This window comes from Pinus tabuliformis, chromosome 4_1, assembly GCF_031772625.1.
Source record: "Pinus tabuliformis cultivar Carrire ecotype Pingquan chromosome 4_1, CPIR1, whole genome shotgun sequence".
NCBI classification, from domain to species: Eukaryota; Viridiplantae; Streptophyta; class Pinopsida; order Pinales; family Pinaceae; genus Pinus; species Pinus tabuliformis.
In genome coordinates this window covers 459177019-459186241 of record NC_142303.1, presented here as the reverse complement: position 1 = coordinate 459186241, position 9223 = coordinate 459177019, and positions in this window count along the sequence as shown.

The following is a 9223-nucleotide window of genomic DNA, read 5'->3' as shown; positions in this document are numbered from 1 at the left end:
GATGTCATAGAAATCATGAGAGGTGTCTAATATTGAAGGGAGTGGACAAATATTTGCATTAAGTAGTATCGAATATTTCATTATCTGCGTTTTTTAAATTTTTGTTAATATCTTCTTCATTTTTCTTCTCTTCCTCTCTTCTCTTACTTTCTCTTTGTCATGTCACACTATCTTTAGTTTCCTTATCATGCCAAATACATTTGGTTTATGATATGTATCATGCAAAAGAATTTTGTTATGTGCTACATTACACCTTAATTTTTTTTCTCCCATGGTAGTCATTTTTTTGAAAAAGTTGCACTTGTGGTTGTCGAGGAATTATAGATTCGACATGATGAGATGATTTCGACCTATCTACTAACAAATTAATCTCACTAGATAACCCCAAAAACAAAATCTAAGTGTTGAGACATTTCCCGCTAAAACATGAAGAGACTATGCTATTATGCAATCCATATTGACCCAATGTTGCAAACAAAGCTCTAATACCACAAAGTAATGTACCCATTACTACATGGCCTTAGGAATCACATTATTGAACTATTTCAAGCCCTTGCTAAGATTTTAAAGAAAACGAGAAGCAAACATTTTCTTATACTATTGTTTCTATCATTTACTATTTTTTTCTTACATGGATCTCACCTTATTTGAATGTTTGACGAACCTCGAAAAATTTGGAGAATTGGAAAACTTGTAAACTCCCTAAATGTGAAAATGTGTACCCCATACTTTGTTTTAATGTTCGAATTTATGGTGATAGTTTATTGGTTTGAATAAGGAACTGGTTTCCATTTTCAAGAACTACATGATCACTTACATGCTTGTGATTAATTACTGAAGTTTACATAAATAACCCATCATCTCATAAGTTATTAGTTAATTTATCTATTTATGAGTTTGGGAAATTCTTGCTATGACTTGGTCTGTAGGTCATTCTACATGAGTTTAAGTTATATACAGTGGATGTTAAATGAGCATGAATGATGTGATGGTTCATCCTGGGCCCCACTAATCTACCTAGAGTTAACTGTGGGGGGGTTGAAATTGAATATTGTTAGTATTAAAAACCACCCAAATTTAGTTGGTGGTACCATCGTGGAGACTTTTCCAAGGTGATGTGGTTTGGTGTGGAAGAACATGCGCAAACATGGCTAGGCTACACGTGGATGCCATATGACATTATGTAATTGGTTAACTTCAATACAACATAACTATCAAACTAAGATTCAAATTAAAATAAAATTTATATCGTCGAAAAGCACTCGATAAGTTGGACATGTTGGTGGTATCAAAAATCAATTTCACAAACTTTAGAAAATACATATTTTTGGTAAGCCCATCTTCATAACAAACTTTAGAGGTAAGGTTAAGTCATAAATAACACCTTCCACAACTCGAGATAGTACAAGGGGGTGGGAGGGAGTGTTACAATTAGACCTAAATTTATATTTTAATGACTAATATCAAGTTAGGATCAAATTTAGGAAACCACAGAGTAATAAAATGATTTACTCAAACACATTATTTTGAAATAGAACAATAGACGAACAATTGGAGCAAAGAGATATCTTGATGCCAACTCCTTATGAAAGTTCATAGTTTTCAAATTTGTGAACTATATTACTCCCTCCTAATGTAAATACTTAACTACTTCCATCCCCATGGAATAAATATTTGTATGTTAGGATTCTTCTTTAGAATCCATAAATTATTTTCCTAATTTGGCATATCCAAATGAGCAATGTTGAATTTCTCTAAATTAATGATTGTTATAATTATTCCTCTTGTAATCATTCAACATCGTTTTCTAAAAAAATTCCTAGTTTTTTTCTTTGGTTTGTGCCCCTTTTTAGAGAATTAACTTGTGCATGGGAAAAGTATATTATAGGTACCCTATTTATTGAAACATTTTATGCCAAAACGTTGTATTCACATAATATAGAACTTGAGTTTATTTACAATTTTCCCTCTTGAGAATCAATTTGTTTGAAGATCTTTTCTAAGCTGTATCTCAAGATAAATATGGGCATGTATGGAGAAACACAATAGAGCTATCTCAAATTTCCTACTACCCTAAAAAACTAATAAATAATAAAAATATAATGGTGGGTTTAAGAATTAGACTTAAATTGGCATTCAAATCACTAATATGAAGTTAGGATTAAATTTAGGAAACCATGGAGTAATAAAAGGGTTTGTTGAAATCACTTTCTTAAAATCTTCAATATTTTAAAAATAGAACATGTTGGCCCTCAACATTGTCATTTTTAATTACCCTTTACTTATCCCATTCTCTTAAATGTTATACTCTTTTTACCTTCAAAACCTACAATATTGATCCTTAATACACATAAATAATGTGACCGTGTACTATGCTTAATTTCTTAAAATCTTATGTTTTTTAACTAGGCTAAAGTGTATTTTGAGGTTGTTTTACTAATGATGGAATCCTAGTTCACTTTTAGTAACAATATAAGGGTTTTGGTACCAATGAGACCACGGGAACAATGCTTGCGCATTTGTGGCCATCCACACAAAGGGTTAGCTCTTCAAGTTTGTCAAGTACTCAACAACATGGCAACTTCCCTTATGGCATATGTTTGCATCCTTTTGGAAGTTCAAGGTCAAAACGAGGCGTCAATGGATCTATGATACATGTTGTTATAACAAAACCCTATTTTTTTTTTTTTTTTTTATCACAGTTACAATATACTTGGCATCTGATCAGCCACATCATGTCAAGAAATATCCTTGTTGGTATTTCAACTATTACAAGGATAATTTTTCCTCAGATATAGGTATTGAGTCTTATCTTTGTGTCATGGCCTTTCAAAGGCACAATTGAATGTAATACTCATTGTAATATCTATAAATATAGCTAGGAATTTTAATGTTGGGGTTTTCAGTCTTTCTAATCATGTTTCTAGACTTTGTGTATGAGCTATATATCAATACACCTCATCTAACTTGATCTTAGTTAATATGAGACTCAAATTTTGATCTATTGTTTCACTTTGATTTTTCACTTCATGTGATTGTAGTTTAGCTAGGCACCACTGTGGGAGGGCCCCTCACAGTTCCGTTCTTGATTGTAAAGTATTTTATTTCATTTATGTTCATATCAATTTCACGTTTATTATTGTATACATATGTGTTATTTTATACGACACTTTCATGGTTAATGGATTGATGCTCATCATTGTTTTCATTGTGTAGGTCACATGCATAGTAGCATTATACAAAAAATCAACTTTTATATAATCAAGCTTTACCCTTCAATCATCATTATTTATAGTATTATGTCAACTATCTTGAATATGAGGTTTTGATTGCATCATGAAGAAATATCTTTATTAACCAACTTGTTTCTATTCATGTATGATGATCTGATATTTTGATTATGTTCTGAAGTCAAGATCAAATCGATTGTTTTATAAGAGACAAATATCACTATTAGCAATCTCATTTTTATTTGTGATTAACTAAAATTATTCATCTTAGGATTAATACAACATTGGGACTTGAAACAAAGTGCTCTGTCATGCTCTATGGTGAATACCCTTGGCTTGATATAACCCTCTGAGTTTATAAATGATATTCATTCTTTTGCTTTGATCATGGAAAGTGATTAAAGCTTAGGAACCAATTTAAATTTGTTGTCATACGATTCAGAGGTATAATAGATCTATGTAAACAATCTTTGGTTTATGAAAACATATGGTTTGTGACTAAATTCCGTACACTGGCATATTCATTATTTCACAAAGATTTTGCATATTCAACATGGTTTATGGCATGATAGTTAGAGTTTGATTTACTTTCTAAACAACTGCACTATAATGTGTGTTTGGTAAATGAATAAGTAATTGCTTTGATAATGATTGGTTTGATAGTCATATACCCAATTGATGCTTTATGTTTGGATGATTCATATTAGTTCAAAGATATACACTAAAACTCTTGCTCGAGCAAACATTAGTATATGACCATATGATAGTTTTGGATTATATTTTATTCTAGCATTTCATTTGCACACCTTACTTTTGATTTCAGTATTTGGTTTCAAGAACTAAACACCAAAACTAGAATCCTTCGTTCTTCAAGTCCAACATGTTATTGATTGCATGAACACTATTTTGTGAAGTGAAAGATTGCCTTTCAAGGCTATGCTAGGGGATCTGAGACAAGGACTGACCAAAAGATCTTTAGTTTCAGTTTGTTTATCAACATTCATTCTTTTCTTATGCTCATGTTATTTAGTTGTTATATTCAATTGATCAAGTAGTTACTAGCGTTAAATTAGATTAAGATATAATCCAACATATATTTTGCTAAAATATCCAAATATTACGTTCTCAGTTCAATAATTAAATGTTGGACATATAATACATATATTTTGCAAACATTTTTTGTGTGTTGTTTATAGGGAAGTGCTAAAAAGGGATTAGAGAATTTGTAGCTTAGTTCTTTTCTTACTTTTGCTAATACTTATGATTTGGGAGAGGAGAAATAGTAAGATGCAAATATGCCCTCATTTCAAAATATTTGAAAAGGGTCCTAGCTGACCGCATCCACTTTAGTGGGTTTTTCCAAAGCCTCATTGTTTTGGTTTAGTGTTTTTTTGTTTTTGTTTTTATTTTTTTATTTTTATGAAAGTGTGTTTTATTTTTAGTTTGATTCATGGAAAGGAAGAAGCTAACTTATGATGAACATATAACTAGTGACAACAAGTCTTAGTAGTATGAGATCATCAAAGTACATGAAAAGTCTTGCTTTGAAATTTTTTCTTTTGGTATATTTCATTTACTTCTTTAAAAAGTTTTATTTGGGTGTTGTAAGAAACTCCCCACCCCAACACCCACATAATAGTGCATGTGCTAGACAAGTATTATCAACAACCAGGAAGAATTCAAGATTAATCACGAGTTTGAAGAATGGTCCTCCAATTAATCTCATAAATTATAGAAATTGTTGGGAAATTCTCTATATCTCAGGAAGAAAAAATCTTTGCATACATCATACATGCACTCCAGGAAGCAATAGAAGGGAAAAATATCCATGGGCCACCTCTACAAGAATATTCAAGATCCTTCTTTGATCATCCTTTCCAATCTACTGAGGAGACCAAAGAATAATGGATCAAATATGGAGAACAATCATTAGAACCTGGCATCGAAGAGTTCTTGACATACCTATCATCATATCCATCATGTACACAAGAGATCAACCATTTGAAAATAGAATATATGCATGGCATGGTAGAGGAGGACATATAGAGTGGACTGGATGAGAAAGAGAGCCAAGATCATTATGAATACATCAAATATTAGTTCTAGACAATTATTAAACCAAAATAATTCTCTCCTCTTCAGAAAATCTTCTTATCATATCATCTGAAGTAGTTGGTCTCTCATGCTCTGATATACTACATTAAATCCTACTTCACAAATTTGAGCATGAGCACAATTGTTATCTTTTAATGCACATGGCTTCATTGGAAGTACTCTGATACTTGAAGGAGAGTGTTATTTTTCAAGTAGGATAGGGTAGTATAATAAATAAATGAATAAAATAGTAAAGATAAAAATAAGTCTAATTGTGAAAACTAGGAAGTTGACACAACTAGACATGGATCTTGCTTTAAAACCAGGCCCCATGGTAGGAAACATTCAATATAGGTTATGTAAGTTCATATTGGTTCTAATGGCTCTTCAAAATATTCTTGGTTTTGTGTTTGAGTTGGATGATGTGGGATTCTTTAAGGCCCACTTTCCAACAGATCTTGTCTCATCGAATTTATCACTTTATCTAGGACCAAGATCTGATATATTTTTGAGTACCTTGGAGTTTTCATATATAAATGGCAAACTTTCTCACTGAAAAAAAGGGAATACCTCAATGTCTCTTGATTTCCATATCTCGTAGGTGACTTAAATTGAACACATCCATTCATACCTATCAAAATGCACTCTTGCACCTTGAAACTCATTAACATTAATGGTGAGTTGTCTCACACTAATTAACGACATCCATCAATGCTCGATAATCCAATTGTATCTTTCTATGTTCGACTTTAGCAAAATTCATTCTCATAGATATAATTGTGCTAGGTATGGGTTTATGGTACGTGATTCTAACATGAGTTGCAACAACATGCCAAAAAGAAATGGGGGATCCAATCTCCAACATCAACTTACAATCCTCTAGTTTCCAATATTAATTTGATTTTCTTCAACTTTCATATTCGATTACAGTGCATTGCAATGATCAAAGTTATAAGAATTGAAACATAAAACTGGTACCAGAATAGAGTAAGCAGTACCAAAAATCCTCTAAGTTATATTTTTCTTTCCAACGTAAGCGGTTTGTCAGTCTTCCACCTTCATATTCAACATCAATATTGTCATAAAATTATATTGGTAATTGGATTATCCTAGAGGTACAAATCTATCTCTAATTTGATTTTATCTGTAAAAAACAAAAGAATTTTTATATTTATAAGAAAGAGTTGTCTTATATGATCCAGGTGGATGTTGGTGGCCACCCACCTATCCCATTTGGACCCCCACAACTATCTCTTTCAGCTTTTTCAGTTTCCTAAATTGTAGCACAATTTACTATTTTTAGCAATTTTTCAGGTCCTAAACTTCCAGAGCCGTTTTGAGGCCCTAAACGACGTTTTTTGGGAAATATAGGGGCAACATGGGTCCATGGATCGATGTTGCCCTTCCCAAAGTTGTAGTGCTCGGATAGATATTTCTAACGAGCTATTTTATGCGTCAAACGAAGATTGTAGGCCAAAGTTACGACCCTGGAAATTGATGTACCAATTTACCCAAACGGGGCCCACAATTTGGCGTTTCATCTTCTAGGGTTAGGTTTTGGGATATGAAGGGTTTTCCATTGTTTCTCAATAATAAATAGGCCTTCGAGCCTCATTGTAACAAAGTTCAGAGGCATGTAGCCATCACATCTATTCTCAGAGATAAGCTACCATTGCCCTAGCTGTTTATTTCCATTTTCCGTCTGTAAGCATATCTCAGTATTTTACATTAATGAAATGAAGTATATTTTCCGCTGCATCTTTGTGTTTATGGTTATTTCTGTAATTTGTTGCGTTCCTGTTTAAATCCGGATCATTATACCTATTTTTGTTTAGCACCCTTTCCTTTTTCATACATTCTACCCCTAATTTCCTATGTGCACACATCTCTATTCAACCTTATATGTATAATTTTCCTATTCAACTTGATTTCCTACAATTGTATAAACCTACTGATCACCTTTTATATAATCTGAGTGTTTTTTTTTTTTTTTTTTTGTGTAAGTCAGATGTTTATATTAGAATACAAAATAGAGTACAAAAAATCCGCAGAAGCAGATCGAGAGCAGGGATGTACAATAGTTCATAGTTTATCACCTGCTCAGAGATATCAGAAAAAAGAGACTGCAAAATGCACACCACGCAGGGTGGCCCGAGCTAAACTTGTGCCTAAAAACGATACTGCCGAGACATTACAGTTCATGACATTAACATAGATAGACTTAGGCCGATACATAGATATAGACGAAGGAAACAACAGAGGTGACTTCCTTAGATAAACTTGCCCATCTGGCTGATGGTGTCCAGACCCATCTCCCGCATATGTTTGTCCATTCTTGCTTGCATGGCTTCAATTGATTCGTTGTCCTGTACCACCGTTGTGGCCTGCTGCGGATTAACGGGCGCTGGGTTAACAGAATCCCTCAGTAGCCTGATGAGCAGAGTCAGCTTTCTATTGACTGTCTGAACAGCTTCATGCACAGTGGTGATTCGGCCATTCAGCGAGCTGTTGTAGTCGATTATCTTTGCCATTTGAGCCTCCGTGAGGTTCACCTCAGTTGCAATTTTCTCCTTTTCCTTCTCGATCGATTCCAGTGCTTTGGCGATGAGAGTCTTGGTTCGCCAGCTCTCTGCTTTTGTTCTAACAAACTGAGTTGCCCTTTTCGAGGGGGTTCCCGGGTCCTTCAACCAATTCACCTCCTCTGCAATCTCCTCCTCCGTGCGCCCTTCTTCCTCCTGCTTGGCTTTGGCCTCAAGTTCCGCGATTTTTCGTTTGTTCTTAGTTGCTGTTCGGGTTTCATAGCCTCTCTTCGCCTCCTGAAGGTCCCAATTTGCAGCAGCACAACGACATCCTCCCGCTTCCATATCTAACTCCCTATGCTCCTCCCAGCTAATGCTATTACCGTTCACGGTTGCGTGCTCGACACTGTGATAAGATACTGTGAGGAAAACAGGGTAGCTGCCCTCTGCTTTATAGTGTTTTCGCTTGTGAAACCTCATGAGGATGGTCTTAATCTCGCTGGAAGTGGGAGTACTATGACAATAAATTTGATTGAGGTTCGCACAAGCAAGGCCGTTGCAGGTCGAATTGGAATGAGAGTGGCTGCTCATAATCCAATTGTCATTATGCCATTTGTCCTGTACGATTGAACGGTTGCTATGGTGGATGGTGGTGTTTGAAATGCCCTGTTTGCCTGCATGCCCGGTCTTCCTATGCGGATCCTTGATCCACCCCGCCTCTTTCGATATCACCATAAATGCTATTGATGCCTTGCTATACGGATCCCTTCCAAGTGTTCTGATATAGATCTTGCTGATGCTATAAGTTCTGTGGCTCGATCTGTAATGATCATTCATCTGGCCGGCCTGCCGCCGCCAGGAATTCCACCGCCAGAGAAGTCCTGTCATTCCGTTGCCTTGATGATCCTTTCTGCTTTTACCGGTTTTATCAAAATTCCGGTGCCGCAACCCGAAGCCGTCCCCAGCTAGGTTGGATCGGCCTGGAGTAATTCCTTCTCTGCCAGCTGGGCACATGTCACCTTGAGGGTTGGGCAGTCTACCTCCTGCCAACAGCTGTCCATGATTTTGTTCGGGTTGTTAGCACCATGGTTTGCCAAAAAATCCGCCAACCCATTCGCCTTTCTTCTTACGGTTTGGAAGACTATGCCTCTCATTTCTGCTATTAGCTCTGCTATACTCTCCGTGGCTTTGGCCAACCTCCAATGTTTGGTGGCTTTACTGACTTTTGTGCCTGCTTGTAGGCGTTTAGCCGCCAATAATCTATGAGTGTTAATATGCCAAAGAAATATACCTTATTTGACTTAAATTTGTATAACACATGTAATTCCCTCCATTCACTATAATGATAACTCATTTTTTGTCCCGCTTTCTACACAATGA